The sequence below is a fragment of the Panicum virgatum genome, chromosome 2K (assembly GCF_016808335.1).
Source record: "Panicum virgatum strain AP13 chromosome 2K, P.virgatum_v5, whole genome shotgun sequence".
Lineage (NCBI taxonomy): Eukaryota > Viridiplantae > Streptophyta > Magnoliopsida > Poales > Poaceae > Panicum > Panicum virgatum.
Genome location: NC_053137.1, coordinates 9,540,937 through 9,561,246, shown reverse-complemented (window position 1 = coordinate 9,561,246; position 20,310 = coordinate 9,540,937). Strand labels below are relative to the sequence as shown.

Sequence of the window (20,310 nt, the reverse complement as noted above, 5' to 3'; positions counted from 1 at the left end):
GTTGCATCCTGTAAAGAACAAGGCCCCGATAGGCTATAGTTCATGTAATATATTTGAGGTGTCCAAATGACAGCCGAGAGACGAGTCGGACAAAGTGCAGCATGAATACATGTGTCGGCCGTTGGTTGAACCGGGTATAAAAGTTGACCGGGTTGGTGCAATGGAAGTTGCAACTAGCCAACTACGATCAAGAGCTGGAAAGGAAAGAAATTGAACTAGTTAAACCGACGGGTCAGAAATTGAACTGGCCGGTGCATTGAACAGTGTAAATGGAGATCAAGTGAAAAAAGAAAGAAGAGGCACCGGTTAAACTGATGGTGTATAAGAAGTCGTCAGTGCATTGTTAGTTGCATTGTCCAGAGAGCATGTTAAGGGCGAAGGGACAAAGCCTTCAGGATAGGGTTGAACTGATGGGCGTCGGTGCAATGACGTCAGCAAAAAAGGACAGTTGGAGTTCAATGGTCAGCTCAACGGCTAGTTGCGGGATCAATGTGACCTATTAAACTGATGGTTGTAACCGGTTTAACCGACACGTTGTGCAGTTTTGGCCCAACGGCTGTGTACCGCCCCCTAGCCTATATACAGGTGTGGGCCCAGGATTTCAAATATGGGTATTCAAAATACTGAAGAGCAATTTTTTTGGCAGCCTAAACCTAATTTTTGGCATGTCTAATTGATTGTAGCATCAATTAAAGCTAATTGTACACTAATTATATCTAGATTTTTCTTCTGACTTATGCAACTGACATTATTAGACCGATATACAACAAGTGAAGAAGCATAACTAAATTTTGGTGGGGAGGGCCGGAGGGGTGGTGTGAGCTATTTCATTTTGGAGCCTCTGTCATGCTGCTGTGGTGTTCATTTTTCAATCTTTTTCTTCATATACTTGAGAAATACTATATATATAAATTTTTGGTAAAAAACAATGGGTATTCAAGTGAATACCCTTGCTCCGACTTGGGTCCGTCCCTGCCTATATAAGGGCCTCACTCCAAGCCATTTGTGGTTCACTACTACAGAAATCTTTACTGAGATGGACAAAAAGCATTAACCGAGACGGTTTTTGCATCCGCCTCGGACCCAAGGTCACGGTAAATGACCTATTTCCCGAGGCGGTTGCGTTGCCCGCCTCGGTTAATCAAATAAAAAAATTATAAAAAGAGAAAGCCCGTCGTCAGGTAGCTTTGGTGAAATCAAAGCTGGGAACGCTGCGTCCCGTGCGCCTCCTGATTGCAGTACAAGCACCAACGTGATCACAAGGATCAATAAGCTTCGTCACAAATGTACACAGAAGATAGTTTTCTTTTCCTTTTTCTTTTTACCTCAATCACTAGCACCTGCTAATACTATTGCCCAAGTCACTTTCTTGGCCTGAAACTTCACAGCTCAGTGAGAAATTCAGAAAGCACAGGTGCGTGCATGTACATGTGCCTCTCTGCATTCGTTCATGTAATACCTGTGCTCAAGAGATGCCTCGCTCTAGCTAGTATGTCTTGGGACCCGGACACCAACCCAACGTTTGGTTGCATACTCTCCCAAATTTTCTACAGAATTTGGTGTACTTTTCGTGATTTGGTTATGCTGCAGGGTACGTTACTAAAGGGGTGAGTTTTAAGATAAAAGGAAAAGAAATTCACAGGGATCTGAACCTTTTCTGGTCTTTATTGCTATAACCCAAGGGTAACTAATACTTTGAAGACTGGTCCCAAGTAATATTGGGGCTCAATGTGGCTGAAATAATTTATGTGGCATAGTAACATAAATATTCAGCTTTCTTTGGCATATATCCTTTGAGTGTGCTAACAAAGCAAGCTAGGATGTTAATGCATCTTTTTTCTTCTCGTCATCTCAAAGCCAAAGATATGAACTGATTCAGTTCTTATCTGCACTGCAAACCAAAGTATATCTTCTTTTGTGTGCCTTCATATGCATGAAAACTTCAGGCTTGGTACCTTCTAAAGTCTTTCAGTTTTGTTCTGTAAAGTTTTTTTTCAGTCACTTTACCTGGTTTGTATAGTCTTGTTTTCTCTTTCATTGTGTAAATACCCTTTCTTTCAATAAAATTTCAACAGCGGGGACTTTAACAGAGACTTAAAAACCAGGTATTTAATTATTCTGATCATTAGCTTTTCCATGCACATTCTTTTCTTATGACTTCCTCAACCTGGATCTGCTTATCCACATATACTGTTCTCAAAGCAGAGTTCAGTGGTTTTCGATTTGGTTGAGCTGCAGGATTAACAAAGAAATTCACAGAGCAGTGAACTTTTTTTTGTCCAGGTTGCTAGCCCCAGGGTAACTAGTGTGTGGAAAATCGATCCCAAATAATATTTGGCTCAATGTGGCTGAAATTTAGGTGGCATTTTTTTAGATAAAAGAAATCTAGGTGGCATGTTAACATAAATATCGAGATGCAGCTTCTCTTTGGCATATAACCTTTGAGTGTGCTAGCAAATCAAGCTAGGATTCCGATGCATCTTCTTTTCTGTTCTTTTCATCTCCGAGCCAAAGATATGGACTGATTCAGTTCTCCCCTGCAAACCAAAGTATATCTTCTCTTGCGTGCCTTGATATGCATGGAAACGTCAAGCTTGGTATCTTTTAAAGACCGTTGTCTCCAACCTATATAATCATTCTGATCGTTAGCTGTTCCATGCGCATTGTGCTCTTACCACATCCTCAACCTCGACCAGTTTATCCACATATACTGTTCTAAAAGCATACCGTGTGTGAGAGAAGAAAAGGGTGGTCATGGAAGCAACAGGATTGAGTCTGGGCAAGTCGGTGCTGGGTGGAGTGCTTGACTATGCCAAATCCGCTGTCGCGGAGGAGGTGGCTCTGCAGCTAGGTGTCCAGCGTGATCAGGCTTTCATCAAGGATGAGCTTGAGATGATGCTCGCTTTCCTGATGGCTGCGCATGAGGAGCGAGATGAGCACAAGGTGGTCAAGACCTGGGTCAAGCAGGTCCGCGACATGTCCTATGATGTTGAAGACTGCCTCCAAGATCTAAGGGTTCGACTTGGGAAGCCGTCTCGGTGGTGCTTCCTCCGGACGCTGATTGATCGGCACCGAGTGGCCACACAGATGAAGGAACTTAGAGCCAAGGTTGAGGATGTTAGCCAGAGGAACGTACGGTATCAACTCATCAAGGGCACTGGCCCCAAGCCTGCAACTGGTGCTGGGCCATCAAACATTATTTCTGGTGCAACAATGTTTGGCATAGAGGAAGCAAGGAGGCAGAAGGACAAGGCTAAAGTAGATCTTTGCCAACTGATAAACGAGGGGAATGAGGATCTTAGAGTGATCGCTGTGTGGGGAACAAGTGGTCTTCTTGGTCAGACTGTCGTCATCAAAGGAGAGTACGATAATCTGAAGAGAAGCAAGAAGTTTGAACTCTACGCTTGGATCAGGATTGTGCATCCTTTCAGTCCCCTTGAGTTCCTCCAGTGCATTATGGGTCAATTCTACCGAACTTCTTTTGAACAAGCCGGGAAGGTGCAAGAAGAAACGAACATTGGAACTCAAATTCTTATGAAGATGGGGGCGATGAAGCAAGATGATTTGGTTGATTCATTCAGTAAGCATGTGAATAAGAAGAGCTATCTGATTGTGCTTAATGACCTGTCCACCATTGAGGAATGGGAACCGATCAAGGAATACTTTCCAAACAAGAAGAAAGGAAGCCGAATCATCGTATCCACAAAGCATGGTGAAGTTGCAAGCCTATGTGCTGGCCAAGAAAGTGTAGTGTCAGAGCTCAAGCAATCATCTATTGATCAGAGTATTTTTGCTTCCTACAATAAGGTAATATCTAGGCTGTAATCATCTAATTAATTTACCTCTTCCTGTTCTTTTAGATCATTATCATATCTGTTGTAAATAAAATCTTTGGTGATTTCTGTAGCCAGTATTCTTTAAACCATATTATCACAGTCAAGTCAAATAAAATATAATGTATTAATATTTAATCTACATTTGAAGAAGGATTCTGAAGACGAGTTCGATTGCACCCTAAGCATATCTTTGCACATGTATATGATAGTGCTTTAAGCTGGTCATGATTCTTGTCTAATTTCTCATTCATAATTGGGTCAGGTTTCCATTTTCTAAAACATAACAATTAGGCCATATATTTAGCTTAATTTATTTCTTTATGTATGTATTTGAGAAATTCTCAACAGATGTAGTTGAATATGAACCCTAAAACAGTTTGAAATGGATTGGAATGCTGAAAGAAATTGTAAAAGAGGTGAACGTATGAGAAAGACCCTAAGTTTTGCATTATTTTGTGACATTATGCATTGGTCCAAATGAGGGGAAAATGGACTGTATGCCCATTATTACATCTCGTTATCTATTTGGATCCGCCCTTGTCAATGTAGGCATTTGTGTAAAGAATTATATTTTTTAAATATAACTATGTTGTATATGTTCCAGCGATGTAGTTAAATTATAAGTATGAGACTACTGGAAAACCTGCTATTAGTATCGGTTGGGAACTCCCATTAGTACTTAATTCCCAACCGATACTAAAAGGCTCAATCTTTAATACCGGATCGCTCACCTGGTAAAGCTGCCTCTAACCTGTACTAATGGGTAAGACGTCCAGACAATTTCAAACTTAGAAAAAGGACGTCACGCCCGCACCGTTGCAAGTGACAAGTCACACAAAATATACAAGGGTGCGGTGCATAGGCTTCGAACCCATGACATCTTGCCTCATACGAAGCTTTCTTACCATCTCACCTACATAACAGATCTACCCTTACCATCTCACCTACACAGCAGATCTAACTTGTACATGCTTTCCTTTTAAATTAATCCATCCAGTACTAAATGCCTCCAGAATCTTCCGTCCACCACAAATAAACTGCTGTGAATTGGATCCGGTACTAAACATAGCATTAGTACCAGGTCAGATCTCCACCGATATATTTGTGTGGATGGAAGGCACTTTCTCCAGTAGTGTTAGATCCTTGTAGAGAATGTAATTATATTGTTCAGACTTATCTGAGCAATCGCGCTTGTCTTTCTATTATACACTAATATTCTTTAAAATTTCCCATATTCATTAGATATAAAGCATAAACTTGTTATGTAGCAAACTGAGTTATGTGTTGGCTCAAACTGAGAACAAGATTGCTCGTCCGATATAGTAAATTGACTATATATATATATATATATATATATATATATATATATATATATATATATATATATATGGATGAGTTTTTTCTACACTCACGTGTAGCTACTCTCACATCAGTATACCACCGTGTGTATGTCCACATACTTATTTATCACTTCGAGTATGTCCATATACTAATTCTAAGATACTTCAAAGGGGTATATATGGAAATTTTCAAAAGCATCCTTATTTTTTAATATATTATGATTATACTTTAGTACTAGTATATAAAAATAAGTATGTCCATATACTCTTTGTATGGTCACATACCCAACGCATATATCATCATAGATATTCTAGTATGATCACATACTCCATGTACATACTCTTCTTTGGGGTCAGATACGTCCCTCTCAGTTGCAAGTGGATCGGTTTGAGTTGCAACCGGGTCGGTCTGAGTTGCAACCGGTTCGCGTCCAGTTGCAACCGGGTCGGTCTGAGTTGCAACTCATTCGCGTCCAGTTGCAACTGGTTCGTGCCCAGTTGCAACTGGTTCGTGCCCAGTTGCAACCAGTTCCGTCCAGTTGCAATTGATCTATTCTCCTAGTTGCAATCGATGTAGTCTCACGGTTGCAACTACAGGGTGGGTGCATTTTGTAAAGAGAATGCACCTTGTTGCATTTTAGCCTCGTCATATATATATTGAACGCGTTGAAAGATCTTATTCTAGCAAGATGGTTTTACATTAATTTGGATATAAAATTTTCAAATAAACATTGCAGGTACACAATTCTAAGAAGTTAACTGCATGTTGCTATTTTTGTCTACAAACGTTCTGCTTTAAGGATTCCATGAAAATACTCATGCCAAATAGAAAATTGATGTCTATTGGATATGAAATTGTTTGCAAGAAATTTACGTCAAATACAATTAGGACAAAAATTGACAGTATATTTGTGTGGATAACATCTAATCGAAAAAAAATCAAGAGCACTAAAGTTCATTGAAAAGAACATGAAATTTTGATTCATAATCCTTGGATGAAGAAACCCTTCACATTTAGATACGGCATGATTTCTAATGTGTACCTTGATAATTATTTGTGATGATGTATATAAAACCCAATGTAATATTGAAATTACAAAGAAAGAAGTAAGACATATATGCACGCATATGATTTTCATGTTTCCAAATTAAATACTTGAAAGATGTAGATAGCCCAACTTGTCAAAAGTTCAACCAAGTCCTATCCACAATGTCAAGAATTTGTGATAAGTTGGAGGATATTCAAATTTCAATCCGAACTCTAGAAACGATTCCATGTTAAAGACAGCAACCATATCAAATTTTCTAGCTATTTGTCTCAATTTTGTAATTATTAGGATTTAAACATATAGAAAGGGCTCCATGTCAAATAGGATTCTAAACTTTTGTTTTTTTGTGGATACCAATATCTACTTAGAAAAATTTATAGTTAAAAGGTGTAAAACAATAATGTGATACATAGATATTTTTAGCAAAGTACTTAGCTAATTGTATTTACAAATACCTAGATTCAAAATATTAGAAAAATATTCCATGTAAAACAGTTCTTGCATATTTTCTTCATATATGGATGACTAGAACAAATATTAAAATTGGATTGATACACACCAAATAATTTCCTGTTGTTGTGTATCTGTATGTGAATGCATGTTTCAATTTAGAAATAAAATATAGGACCACATGTCTAACACGGGCTTAAAAGAATGATCTTAGGCAATAAGATCTCGATTGCTTGCCTTAATAATTTGCATTTCTTGTTTGTTTGATTGAGATGGTTAGGTAGCTTGTGATCTGAAAGATGTTTTGCATCTACATCATATTGTTAGTAGTATAGGAACATGTATGGATTGCATGCATCACTTCGGCATGCATCTAATCTCTATAGTCCAAAATTTGTCAGGTTTCGCCTAGCCACTGCACCATATCGTGCAATACCTAAGATCGATTAGATGAAGGACCAATGATTCATAACAATGATTGAGAACTACTAAGGAAATCCGCTTGAGTCACACACACACATGAAATATTTTGAGTAAGCTTTTCAATGTGAAAAAGGATGATGTCTACCATAAAAAATATTTTGAGAAAGCTTTTCAATGTGAACAAGAATGAAGTCTACCATAATGGAACAAAAAATTAATGTTTTTTCTCAATAATTCAAGAGAAAAAAATAATCCAAGCCCTTCAATCTATAGTTCTAGTAGTAGTGGCTTAACCAAAATAAACATTCCATAACGCCAAAATAAACATTCCATAACGGCACATGTTAAACTGGGTTTGGTTCTACAAAAGTAACCACGCAAAAAACCTTAATTAGTTCATCCCTTAGAATGATAATTAGAATACCACTATGTCTTAACTGTTCGGTATTTGTGGCGTTGGACCTCTCCTTGTGATCATGATGAGGTAGATGCCTCCCAGCTAGATGACGGATCAAATCAGAGTTTCCTTAGGTAGCCAGCGGTATATAGGTCTCCTTAAATTTTGTGCTTGGTTTGTAAATTAAGGAATAATGCATGGGATATTAATTAAAGTGCATGCCATAATTTTCTTCCTGCTTTGTTATTCAATTTTAAAATGCTTGAGTTATTGAATCAGTAGCTTGCTATAGATTATGTGTAGATCCTATGGTCTGCTGGGATTCTCATATTTATGAAGAGCTACAAAACTCATCTAAACATTTACATGACTACATGACATTGTTTACTTGTGTCAGGTTCTTCAGAGTCCAACCACATTAATGAAGCCAGGCTCTAGCTCAAGTGTAGTCACACATGGTGCTAGCAACATTGCGATGCCGACTGATGAGATTCTTGAGAATCAATTTGTAGGCGACAATGAGAAGATGGTTAGAAAGAGCTTTACTCGTATTGGGATGATCTCATGTGCTTTGGTGGAATCTCAACTTGTGGGTCGTGAGAAAGAGAAGTCTGATCTTATCAATCTAATTTCAAAGCAAGACGACCAGCAATGTACAGTGATCTCAGTTTGGGGGAATGGGAGGTCTTGGGAAAACGACTCTAGTTAAAGAGGTCTACCAAAGCCAAGAGCTAAGTGGTTTGTTTGAGAAGCGTGCTTGCATCACAATCATGCGTCCGTTTGTTCTCGAGGAGGTCCTTGAGAGCTTATTTATGCAGCTAGATGCAGAATCCTCTAACATGAAGGGAAGTAATGATTTTGGGTCAGGCCCAAGAAATGTAAAGGAAGAGTTGGGTAAGCTTTTGGAAAGAAAGAGGTGTCTAATAGTTTTGGATGATTTGTCTTCTGCTGCAGAATGGGACACGATAATACAAAGTCTCCCCAAAATGGAGAATGCGAGCAAGATCGTAATCACCACAAGAGAAGAGAATATTGCAAAGTGTTGTTCACCAAAACAAGAAGACATTTACAAGCTTGAGGTTCTTGAAAATAGGGATGCTCTTGATCTCTTCACCAGAAAGGTATTTATATCGTACATCTTGCTCAATTTGGTTAATTACTTTTAGATTAAAAGCGCAACACTAACTAATCTACAAAAAATGATCTCGGAGGTGGGTGTGACCAAAGACTAGAGACAACAAAGTGGAATACACAAAAGAAATGATTAAAGGAGACACCTAATTAGTGACGTGAAAACAAAATATGTCACTAATTTAAGATTAGTGACGGGGCTGTACCGGATGCATCACCAATAGAATGGTCTTGCCCTGGTGCAAACATATCAGAGACGGGTCTAAATACAACACTTACAATAACAAAATCATTGGAGATGGATAACTTTGAGATGCATCATTAATAATGGAACATAATAGTGACGCATTGTTATACCCATGTCACCAATGTGCTACATTATAATTATTTGCTATAATATAAGCCATCGTTCACCGGCCCGTTCATTCACCCGCTCATCCACCACTCATCCATGCATTTCGGCCGCCACCAGCCCCGACGCGCTCCGGCCGCTAGCCCCCACGCGCTCCACCGTTGTCGGCGACAAGCTCATAACAAATTAAAATTGGGACGGGGTTAAAAGGACACGTCACAAGTATAGATGTCACCTGTGACACTTATGAACATAGAGACGTCACTGATACACGACATCAGTAACATGGATAGGCTAAAGCTGTTACCTTTGTGGTATCAATAGTGATTGTGGTAAACATGCAGCCACCACAGATCAACTACATTAGTGACACGCATAGTCTAGACCCGTCACCTTTTTGGTGTCATTAGTGACGGCTTTTATGCTTCACCGATGTGATTCACATCAACGATGAAAATTTAGTGACGTGGGGTTCCGCCGTCACTAATGTGTGTCTAGATCCGTAACTAATTAGTGCTTTATGACGTAGTGATATGCTGTGACTAGCATTGCGCTCGAGTTGAACCTGTTGTTCTGTAGCCTTTTTTTTTGCTTAAGATGCACATGGGGACAGCAGATTCTATAGTGGCACCGTGATCATTATCTCCTTGCACTTGAATAGCACTGGTCATCGGAGCTGGATCAACAGGTCTGGTGGCATGGAGGTGGGCGATTGGCGGGCGGAGGGTAGCTTAGATCGTATGATGAGAAGTATGGGTGTGGTCCTGAACCTCTAGGCTCTAGGGTACAGCTTCGGTGATGATGAACATACCCACAAGGTAGGGACAGAAAGAGTTTGGGGAAAAATATTCAATCTATTGCTCGAATTTAGCCATTTTATTTATAGGCCATGATACATGTGCCTCACATTCAAGGTATCAAACACATATCCTAATAAACCGAAATGCTAACAAATCAAATCTCTCCAATGTGTATGGGTCTGTTTGGATGCTTGGTTTAGGGGCTAGCCAGGCTCCGGCAATGCAGGTTCCACTAGTAGAAAAGAGGCCTTAGGTACTGGTTAGTAAGGGCCTTAGGTACCGGTTTTTGAAAAGGTACCCCGAAACCGAGACTAAAGGCCTCGATCTTCGGCACCGGGTAAATGAACCGGTGCCTATGGAGAGCCAACCGGTGCCTAAGGCTCTCCATCCACCCCAAAAATACGGGCACGGTGGCTGGGATTGGAACCCGCGACCTCTTGCCTCGCGCGTAACTCCCTTACCATCTCACCTACACATCACTTGTGATTGAGAGAGAGATATTTTTCTTTTGAAGTAACCCATGGATGAGCCTAAGGTACCGGTTGGTAACACCCAACCGGTGCCTAACCGGTGACTATAGCCTTAGGCACCGGTTGAGTGTTACCAACTGGTACCTAAGGCTCTCCATAGGCTTCCATCCACCCCAAAAGTACCGGTATGAAGAAGAACCGGTACCTGTGCTAGCATTGGTACCGGGTCTTCTTCATGCCGGTACTTTTGGAGTGGACCTTTGGCCTCTTTTCTAGTAGTGTTCCACCGTTTGGATGATTGGTCAAGACTCTAAGCCATACCCCAGCAAGCCAAAAGAGGGGCTGAGGCTGGCTTGCTGGAAACACGAGCTGAGCTCGTTTGCAGTGCAGCTAGCTAGCCAGGCTGCAACTAAGCGGTCATATAACCTTATCACAATCTTCTCACCGTAAGTAACCATGCGCCATGGATGCAGTGCTCCCCACAGCCGGCATAGCTCACCCGACACCCGTCGGCCAGCAGCACTCCTACACACGGCGGCAGAGCTCCCCCCGCGCGGCCAGTGGCGCACCCCCTCCACCTCCGCTTCCCGCGCCCACCTTCCTGCCGGCCGAGTCAACCACTCTACCACTGCTGCCAACCTTTGCAACACGAAAACACCCGCACTCCACAATCCACATCTATTCTCACATGGAATCCAATGAAACAGCTCGACCGAAATCTGCCTTCCTGCCCCCTCTTCCTCCTCGCCGCCGCCTTCATCTTCCTCCTCCTCCCCGCCCACCTCGCCCTTTGCCGCCATGCCAAGGTTCCGCGACTTCTACCTCCTCAACTGTGGCATCATGTCCACACTACCGATGGCTACGGCCTCCGCTGGAAGCTGACGGCCCCTACGTCTCCATCGATGCCCCAAGGCACCCACGCTCCCGGGCCCAAATGGCCTCCTTGACCCCCCGCTCTCCACTCTCCGCGCCTTCCCTTACCGTTGTGCGGCCAAGTTCTGCTACGAGTTCCACTTCCATATCAACAAAAACCGCTGCTACCTGCTCCGCCTCACTTTCTTCTACGGTGCGCTCACCGCTATGATGCTCAGGATTAAGGAAGATATCTCACTGGTTATGCAAATTTCTAGTGTGCAATATGTGAAAGTTGCTAGGTTTTACCATGTTTTAGTTGTAAACTTGTAATGAAAATTAGCAACCTTTTGATTTTTGCAACATAAATATATTATCCTTGAGATCCTTTTGGTACGTATCATATGTGACTTCATTGAATCTATTTTCAAGAATTTCTACCGTGTTTATTCCTAAAGTGAGAGGCGACAGACGTAAGCTCACCCAAGCATGGATGAGGTGACTGTACTTGTGAGGAAGGAAGACAACCAAACAAGATCTAACCAACATAGGCTTAGCTAGTACAAGAAACCAAACACAAGCCTATTTGCATTGGACTACCCTGGCTCAATCTGCCTAGGCTAAGTATTCTTGCCATGCTAGCTTTAGTTCAACAACCAAACACGCCCTATGTGTCTTCAAGGTCGTGAGTAGATTGTCTAGCTACTAAGAACAAGTTATAATAGGCTGTAAGCAGGCTGAATGCTAAGGTGGAGGAGAAAGTAGAGAAGAGAGAGAATTACAGCCGGCTTCAACACAAAAACCAAGAAACTTTGTGAGAGAGACAAGGGGACCATGTATTAATGGTGAAGAGCTAACTATTGACGAGTAGGCTGAGAGATAAACTGCAAAAATCCTTGCAGCTAGCAGCTGGCTGTATTATTAACCTTGCTCTAACTATAGTAGTCAACTTTTATATCTCTTTGCCACCTAAGCAAAAAGTTGATGTAAGCACCATTATAGATAGCTGATTAGGCAGTGTTGGAGATGCCATAATAAGCTGTGGTGCTGAACTCTCTCTAAAAAGCATGTGGGGCATTCAATAACCGTATATAATTTCCTTTTTTCGGTTGGGCACCACTGGTTCATTATATGTGCACGAGATTCTATATGTAAAAAAAGGGTTAGGCTAATATCTGTACCATATATATATATATATATATATATATATATATATATATATATATATATATATATATATATATATACTCCAACACAAATTAGGAATTTTATTTATACATCATTTAGTATTACAATACTTAAGCATCTTGATTCAACCAATTGCAGGTATTTAAGGAAGCCATAGATTTGAATGAACATCCCGCACTGATTGAAGAGGCAAGAACAATCCTGAAGAAGTGCAGTGGACTTCCCCTTGCAATAGTCACCATAGGTGGTTTCTTGGCAAAGCAACCGAAGACTCTCATGGAGTGGAGAAAATTGAATGAGCATATTAGTGCTGAATTGGAGATGAATCCAGAGCTTGGAATAATCAAAACTATCCTTATGAAAAGTTATGATGGTTTACCATATCATCTCAAGTCTTGTTTCTTGTATCTATCTGTCTTTCCTGAAGACTACAGCATTACCCGAAGACGCTTGGTGCACCGGTGGAGTGCAGAGGGTTACTCAAGCGAGGTGCGTGGCAAGTCTACCGGGGAAGTAGCTGATAGCTACTTCATGGAACTCATTGACCGAAGCATGATCCTACCTATCAAAGAACCAACTGGTAGTAGGAAAGGTATTTCCTCTTGCAAACTCCACGATCTCATGCGTGAAATCAGCATCTCAAAGGCAATTGAGGAGAATCTTGTCTTTAGAATGGAAGAAGGCTGCAGCATTAACACCCAAGGCACCATGCGTCACCTAGCTATAAGCAGCAATTGGGAGGGTGACCAAAGTGAGTTTGATAGCACAGTGGACTTGTCACGGATAAGGTCTTTAACTGTATTTGGGAAATGGAAGCCATTTTATATTTCTGACAAGATGAGGTTGCTGCGTGTGCTAGACTTGGAAAGCACCAAGGGTCTTGTGGATCCCCACGCCAAGTCAATTGGGAAGCTCGTGCACCTGAAATACCTTTCTTTAAGAAGATGTCAAGATATATTTCACCTGCCAGATTCATTGGGTAACTTGAAGCAACTCCAGACACTAGATATTACTGGTACACGAATAATCAAGCTGCCGCAGGCCATTATCAAGCTTAGGAAGCTGCAATACATTCGTACCGGGGGATATTATGGAATTCGTGTCGCAGAGTCATACAACGGATTTGTGGAAGATTTACCAAAGCTGATGCGGAACAAGCTATGCGTGTGGACTTGCGCTTTTGTTGGCCTTTTGTTTGTCAAGTTGCAGCCTTGAGATTGGGAGGTCTGTTACCACCGTTTATCATGATAACTTAATTAATAGGCGTGATGTGTGCACCTGGTGGTGCTGCTACATGTTCCCTTTTATAGCGAGGCTTGCAGATGCACGCGGCGTGGTAGTTCCAAGGCCCTGTTTGGAACTAAATTTTTTTCAAAAGTCCATATCACATCAAAAGGAATCTTATTATTTTATAGTATTAAATAAAATCTGTTTATAAATAATTTTTGACAGCTGAGTGTTTTTTCGCGAGACGAATCTAATGAGCCTAATTAATTCATAATTTGCTACAGTGATGCTACAGTACCATCCGCTAATCATAGATTAATATATTTCATTAGATTCGTCTTGCAATTTAGCCCTAGAGTTATGCAGTTAGTTTTATAATTAACCTTTATTTAATACTTCTAAATATTAAAAAGTTTTAGGGACTAAAAAAAGTCCCTGGTACCAAACAACCCCCTCACGAAGTTAAAAGACCTGCACACTCTGGGTACTGTGAACATCGCACGAGGGAAGGCCATCCTAGAGGATATTAAAAGGCTCACCTGATTGCACAAGTTAGCAGTGGCAGGCATCAGCAAGAACTGCCAAGAGTTCTGTTCCACCCTTGCCCATCTCAGCCGCCTGGAATCACTGTCGGTGGAGTCAGTGGAGGAGGCAGGCCTACGTGGCTGCTTGGATGACCTGCGCTCGCCTCCGAAAAACCTCCAGAGCCTTAAGCTGCGGGGCGCTTTGGGCAAATTGCCAGACTGGGTCGCAGGCCTCCAGAACCTTGTCAAGTTGAAGCTAGAATCCACCAAGCTAACGGAGGTCGATGGCACCATACAAATCCTTGGCAAGCTACAAAACCTGGCCATCCTTCGTCTATGGTACGAGTGTTTCGAGGCTGAAGAGCCCTGTTGTTTCACTTCTCGTCCAGAGGCATTATTCCCGAGTTTGACGGTGCTGGAGCTGCTAGTAGGGGCAGGCATCAGCTCGTTGGAGTTTCATAAAGGAGCAGCACCCAAGCTTGAGCTGCTATGTCTCGGACACGACGACGTCTCTTTTTCTGGGCTATCATCTCTCCGCAGCCTCAAGGAAGTCATGATTGATGAGCGCATTGCCTACAGCCAGGTGTGGTTTGAAGACGTGCGGGGCCAGCTTACCAGGAATCCGAACAAACCTGTTTTGAAGTTCGGAGCACTGTGGCGAGCTCCGTACACCACCAGCAGTCGGTCCGGGTGGTTTCCTTCACTTTGCTTCTTGTTTCCTGCTTTCCCCTTTTCCATTATGTGTGTCTAAACGGTGAACGAGGTTGCAATAATGTTTGTTTGTTTGGTGTGTGTGTGTTTCCATTTCTACTCCCTATCGCCTGTGTGTCGATCTGATGGTGCCGGCGTGCTCATCGATCTGATGGTGCCGGCGTGCTCATCGAATGTGTTATCTTGGACCGTCCCAATGCAAGTGTTTCCTTTGTGTTATCTTGCGTATGAATCAGAATAACTGGCGGGCGTGCATGCTTCATCCTGCAAGATGTAACTAATAAGTGAAACGACATGTCCAGTCCAGTAATCGTCCTCAAGAGACTCAGAGGCAATAGCATGTAGTCCTACTATTACGAGCTGTGCTTGTGCAATCAAGTACCTTTTGTTGGCGTGCCGCATGCACACAGGCGTCGGACATGGCTTTTTGTTGCCGGTTTGTTTATTTTTCTATCCCTATCATCCTCACATCTGCGACTTGCAGTCTCCTTCTGTGTACTGATGATAATAGTTTTACTTCTGACAAGATTTAATTTGCGATGGGTGTCCCCGCGCTGTTCCAGTTGAGAAACTACTCTCCGACGGGTCTTGCACGCTCTGCAGCTTGCCGTTCATCATCGTCAGTTCCCCGTGGCCGGCTGCCTCGCCTCCTCCGGCGACACCGGGCCGGGGCGGAGAAGGGGCGGACGCGTCGGAGTAGAGTAAGAAATATTCTATTGCGTGAGAGGAATTTGGCCCATGCCCGTTGGGTCCACCAGCACCGACGGCCCGGCCCAACTAGCGAGCGATGGAGATCACCTGCAGAGCTGTCCTTCCCGTCCAGCTTCTAGAAGCTTCCCGCCACGCCAGCAAATTTTTTTTAACCTTTTTTTGATAATATTTTAATTTTAACCCGTATTGGTTTTTATTTGCAGCGGGTAGCCCTTTTGGTTGCGCCAGGCCGCATGGCGCGACAGATAGCATCTGTAGCGCCAGTGCATGTGGTGCGACAGAGTGGCCACGCTAGCGGCCCGAGCCAGCGCAGCGCCGCGACGACGATGACGTGGCCCTCCCTGTCGTGCCACATGCACTGGCGCGACAAGCTTGTCGCGCCATGCGGGCTGGCGCGACATGGCCAATGTCCTGTTCCCGCGCCGGCCTCCTCCCCCACCCTCCATTTCTTTCCCTCACGCCTCCCCGCCCAGAGCTCCTCCAGGGGTGTCCGCCGGCCGCCGCCCCCCAAGATCCCCCCAAATCCGGCCTTTTGGGGGTGGGGGGAAGTTGGGGGAAAACGTTCCCCACCCTTCCCCGAAGGTATTGCTCCCATTTTTTCCTCCTTTATCCGTGCACATTTGTAGATATTTGGGATTCTTGGTGATGTTTTGGATTTGAAAAATCATATCGTAATTGATAGTTTTCTCATGATTAGGGCTTTAGATGATGCGTAGATGGTACTCTGCTCTTGATTTGGACGTGAGGTAGTACGTGCATGCATCGATTAATATGATTTCTAGGATTGAGTAGTGGGGATGTTAATATGGCTTTCACTAATGGATACTAGGCACCGTGAAGAATTGTTTGTGTAGTTCATCTAGATTGGTGTTACCATAGCCATCTATTAGCATTGCTACCTGGTCCAAATCCTAGTATGATAACAAGTAGAGTTTTGAGAGAGAAACAATTACTTGGAGTTGAGCTTATTAAATTTGCGGTCAGGTTCGTAAAAATCGGATCATCTTGTCATGGTTGGTTAAAGATCCATCTAGTTGTTCTTAGGATAAGGTGCAAGCTCATGTGATGTAATACTCGTAATATTGTTTCAAGATCCAAGGATTGTATAAGTGATGAAGGTACTCCGTTTTTTTGTTGTAGATGGACGAATTAGTTCGGGTTTTTCATGGTGGTATGGTTAAGGAAATTGGAGAGTTTGAGAATATGGTAGAGGATATCGAATTGTTCGATAGTCCTCCATTGTTAAAGGATTTGGTAGACCGGGTGGTTTCCAAACATTCATGTGGAATTGATGAAATATCTCTGAGGGGTAGATTTGATTGTGGTAAAGCTAGAGCACATTATGTTTTGATGACATTGGAATCTGAGATGCATTGGAGAAAGTACAAGGATATAGTAGCTCGTGCAAATGTGGTTTGTTTAGAAGTGGTTGTTGAAATAACCCGTAGAACAAGATTAGAAGAATTAGTTGGGATAGTAGATGAAGTTCAATTTCGTATTGAGAATATGACTCAAGAGTCAACTCTTGTAGAAGATGTCCCAAATCTCACTTGTGCTAGTGAATTTGTTGCGGACTATGATATGGCCGTTGCTTGCTTTCATTTCGACAGTGGTACCTTCGAGGAGGAGGATGAGAGGGGTGCTGGAGAGGATGATGATGTTTCTTTAGGTTCAGAGGACAATGAATACGATAGTAGTGATGATGAGGACGATGATGAAGCCACTGGGGAAGAAGAACCGGAGGGTAATGCTAGGGCGCCCCAAGCAGTGCAGGAAAATGATGATGGCGACGGATCCAGCCCTAGTCATGAGGACATAAGTGGTGATGAAGAGTGTAGGGATGGGGCAATGGGTCGAGTTGTTAATAATGCTGAGGCACGATTTAGTTATACCGCTGAAGAGTTGCGCATGATGAAGCTAGTCCACGTTGAAGTCCCGGCGGTTTCAAATGATAAGTATCTTAGTAGGATCCATAGAGCAATTTGTGGCTCATATGTCTTTGAAAGCGAGTCTGTAATTGATAGTGACAATCCAGAGATTCGCAAGGGCATGAAGTTCAATTCACTTCCAGAGTTGCAGTTTTTCTTAGCTGATTATGCAGTGCGTCATCATCGTCCATTTAATGTGGTTCATTCGGACAAGAGCGTACGGTACGATGTGCTATGCAAGCAGGGGTGCCTATGGGGTGTATGGGCACAGATTGTTAGGGGGCACGGGTAAGTGGAAAATCACCAAAGTCAAACAGGCTCACACATGTGCATCCTCCAGACCGAAGCAAGTTCACGCACAGTGCACGACACGTTACCTAGCACATCGCATTCTTGGTATTGTTCGGAAGGACAGCGACACATCCGTTCCTTCGCTTATGGAGTCAATTTTCGGCATGTGTTCTTACCGGGTGAAGTACTCGAAAGCTTGGCGTGCAAAACAGCATGCTATAGCTCTTTGCTGGGGAGATTGGCTTGAGTCATATGCAATGGTGCCCAGAGTCTTGACGGGCATGTCCCTATACAATCCAGGGATTACATGGTTCGTACACACGGGAAACATGATGCTTCCTCACAATGGAGTGTACAAACATGTTTTACAAAGGGTGTTCTGGTGCTTTCCCCAGTGTGCTGAATCATTCCAGCATTGTCGACCTGTGATCCTCGTGGATGCCACATTCTTGACGGGTAAATACAAGGGGACACTAATGATGGCAGTTGCCGTGGATCCAGAGAGGCAACTAGTTCCGTTAGCATTTGCTTTGACCGAAGGAGAAAACAACGACAGCTGGTCCTGGTACATGAAGCTGGTGCGGCAGTATGTCTTGGGTCCCTCCAGACAAGTTTGTATGATTTCTGACCGGCACCATGGCCTCTTAAACTGTGTTAAAGAGCACATACAGAATGATGGCTGGAGAGATATGGTAGAAGCACTGATTGGGATTCGGCCTCCAGAACCACCTTAGGGGGTCAAGGACAGGAAGATCTCAGGGGTTAGCTCGGCTTGGTTGAGGCAGAATTTTAACCATTGTCCTCAAGGAGCACCGCAGGGGGTTGTAGAGAGGTATGCTCGCGTCCTGGCCACGCGCCGGCCTCTTCTCCCCCACCCTCCCTTTCTATCCCCCACTCCTCCCCGACCAGAGCAACAGTAGGTCGTCGCCGCCGGCCGCCCCACCCCCTAGATCCCGCGAAATCCGGTCTTTTGGTTGGTTTGAAGTTGGGGGAAACGTTCCCCACCCTTCCCCGAAGGTATTGCTCTCATTTTTTCCTCCTTTAACCGTGCACATTTGTAGATATTAGGGATTCTTGATTTTTTCCTCCTTTAACCGTGCACATTTATGCTTGATTTTTTCCTCCTTTAACCGTGCACATTTGTAGATATTAGCGATTCTTGGTGACAGAGGGATTAGGTTGCGCTATGAAAACAACATTGAATATGCTCGATTCAATATGCTCAAAGAGAGAGTGAATAGGGATTTGAAATTAACATTGAATATGCTTGTTCATAGATTAGAGAGTTTGGGTAATAACTTGGGTATCAGGTGTTACTAACACAAATTTGAGGATGTACCGAAGGACATTCTCATTTGATAAAATCCCATTGATGGTTGCTGAAAATATCCTTCGCGGTCTTAATGTGCTAGTGCAAAGAGATAGCTAATAAATGTTTATTACTTTATTTAGGTCAACAACTGACAAATTTTGCTCCAATGTGATGCTCAATCTTTGGAACTCAGCATCTTAGAATCTTGATTATGTTCTTAGATGTGACACTCAAACACGTTTTGCTCTTCGATATGGTTTTAAATATTGTTTACATGTGGGTTTCCCATGATATAGTAGTTCCTATTCCTATTTTCTACTAATTGTTTACATGGCCCTACATATTCGAAACCGTCATTATATATATATATTCCATGATTAATGATAAAAGTTTTCCTTGCTTGTGTTATCTGAAATTTGTTTTTTCATCCACAAATGCTTCATATGGAAATTGTAGCATGCCCTTTTTCTTGTCAAGTAATTATTTTTTTAGCCTTAGGTGATCGAGACTGTGCAAGACATGTTTATAAATATGTTCAACTCAGTTATTTGTGCCAGTTATTCTACCAACTCAGTTATTTTGTTCTTGGGACTCAGTTATCCTTGTCTGACCACTCAGTTATTCTGGTATGCGGCCTCAGCTAGCCCCCCTCCCAGGCACCTCCTCCAAAATCAAGACCGCGGTGAGGCCAATTCCACCTACAACAACATCAGCAAACCCAGATCCACAGGTGAAATTTGTCTGTGTTTGCTTTGGTGGAGCAATTGAAATATCAAAGTTCTCACCAAATCCTATGACAATACGGAAGAAATTATCCAAGATGATTAGCTGGTTAGGTGGGTGTCTGCCCTGTAGCAACTGTGCTACCCATGTCAGTTGCTTCTCCAGCACCAACCACGACAACAACCCCGTCGTCACCATCAACTACTATGCCAATACTCCAAGGGAAGGAGAAAGTAGTGGTCACGGTACCCAGCTGGAAGGAGGAAGCCAAGGTCGCGGTAGCAAGCAAGATGCTTTGCCGGATCTTATATCGATGTAAGTGCTGGGAAGGTCTTATGAGATGGATTTCTGTTGCCTTATCTGTATGCATGTACATCTAGAGTATCGGTTTTCATGCTACTGAGTGCGTGATTTGTTATGGACTTGTTTGGTGATACTTGTGAGCTTCGTGGTGGACTTGGTTTGATTTGTGGACTTGTGATGATATCTGTGTACTATATGTGTGATATGTGGACTTGTTTGGTGATATATGTCATATTTGAGACATTTGTGTCATATATGTGACATTTGAGCAATTTGTGTGACATGTGAGGTG

The 20,310-nt window shown here is 42.8% G+C and overlaps 1 pseudogene; it reads left to right on the top strand.

Moving 5' to 3' along the window:
- Positions 1–2,609: 2,609 nt before the first annotated feature.
- On the top strand, positions 2,610–14,959 carry LOC120665577 (annotated as a pseudogene).
- The last annotated feature ends 5,351 nt before the right edge of the window (positions 14,960–20,310 follow it).